Below are 1,695 nucleotides of genomic sequence, written 5' to 3'. Positions count from 1 at the left end.
CCTGGCACAGTATTCCACATGTAAAGTGTAACTAGAGAAAGAATGGACTTGTTTTTTTTTTTTTTTTTTTTTTTCTGATTGTGGTTTTCTTTGTAGCAACATACAAAGGACAAATACTTATCTGCCAAAATAGAGCTCAACAAAGACTGAAGAAAACCAAAGCAACATGAAAGCATCAACAGTCACAGGCAAGCTTTCAGAATCAAAGTCAGTCTGACTTCCCTGAAGCTGGGATTCCATTCCTCCAGTGACACTGTAACTCTGCTAAGAACTTAGGCATTGAGAAGATGGCAAATCAAAAATAAATATTAAATTTCTGCTTTAAATGGTATCTGGCAACTTTTGCCAGGACTTCTTAGTTTATTTTTAAGTTGACAGTGAGAAATCCTCAATTATTTAGACATCACCCTTCCTTAGCTTCTTCCATCATCACTTCTTCCTTGTAGAATCCCTAGTGATTTATGTCAGTAATTAAATCGATATAATTTATGGTGTTATTAATTGTAGTTGTAATTAAGGCCTTCTAAATATGCAGAGCTCATCTTCTGTTTGAGTTTCCACCAACAGTTCCAAGCAAGGGACCATATCTGAACTTCACTCACCATGGGTGAGTGATTTTCCTTCCATCTGTAAAGACAAAGATGAACTTCATAGTTCTGACCTCACTTTTATCCAAGACTTCTAGTTCATAAGATGAGGCCAGCATCTACAATGCTCTTCCTAAAGAAACCCTAAACTTGGTGGAACAAGAAAGGCAGACATTAACAGGGAAGAACATCATAGCGTGCCATAAAGTGTGTTTGCTGCACCAAACCCGTGCAGATTACACTATAGCAGTTTTAGAGGACAGCCAGACTTTTCAAAACACCAAAAATATTAATTTCCCTATTTGTACTCTTTATTCTTTGCAGGTTTGAATAGACGATGCCAATGTTGTATGCTTTAACTCAGTTGGCCATCAGGCAGTCAGAATAATGATTATGTTGCCCAACAAAGTTAGGAAAAAGTAACAGGAACCAAGAGCATGTACAGTTTTTAGTGTAAGATATTCACAAAATTCATCATTTTAATAGATGATGTCAAGAAGTATCTTTTTTTTTGTTTTTTGTTTGTTTGTTTTTTCAAGACAGGGTTTCTCTGTGCAGTCCTGGCTGTCCTGGAACTCTGTAGATCAGGCTGGCCTCTAACTCAGAAATCTGCCTGCCTCTGCCTCCCAAGTGCTGGGATTAAAGGCATGCGCCACCACTGCCCGGCTGTCAAGAAATATCTTAATATTACATTACCCATTTGGTAGAGCCAGTTCTCCTTAAAAGATGGCATTTTCTGCCTGATTCATCTTAAACACATACATTGAGTTTTTAAAAGTAATCAACGAACAGTGGTAATTTTATTAGATAAATGGGCTTCATGTTTTTAAGTCCTGTCTTTAAAACAGTGTTAGTGACTGCTATATCAGGGTCCTATCAGCACAATCTTGCTAGTGTATGCATAGCAGTCTCTAGTGAGACTACGCCGGGACCTAGCAAAAACATAAGTGGAAGCTCGCAGTCAGCTAATGGATGGATCACAGGGCCCCCAATGGAGGAGCTAGAGAAAATACCCAAGGAGCTAAAGGGATCTGCAACCCTATAGGTGGAACAACAATATGAACTAACCAGTACCCCAGAGCTCTTGACTCTAGCTGCATATGTATCA

General features: G+C 38.6%; 1 protein-coding gene across 2 annotated transcripts in view; it reads right to left on the bottom strand.

Annotated features, from left to right (window-relative positions):
• The window catches only part of Lipk (lipase family member K), a 30,129-nt gene that overhangs the window by 3,045 nt on the left and 25,389 nt on the right, over positions 1–1,695 (bottom strand). The gene's annotated exons all lie outside the window — the stretch shown is intronic.

This window comes from Mus caroli, chromosome 19 (genome assembly GCF_900094665.2).
Source record: "Mus caroli chromosome 19, CAROLI_EIJ_v1.1, whole genome shotgun sequence".
NCBI lineage: Eukaryota > Metazoa > Chordata > Mammalia > Rodentia > Muridae > Mus > Mus caroli.
Note: the sequence above shows the minus strand (reverse complement) of the source record. Positions and strands in the feature narration are given on the sequence as shown.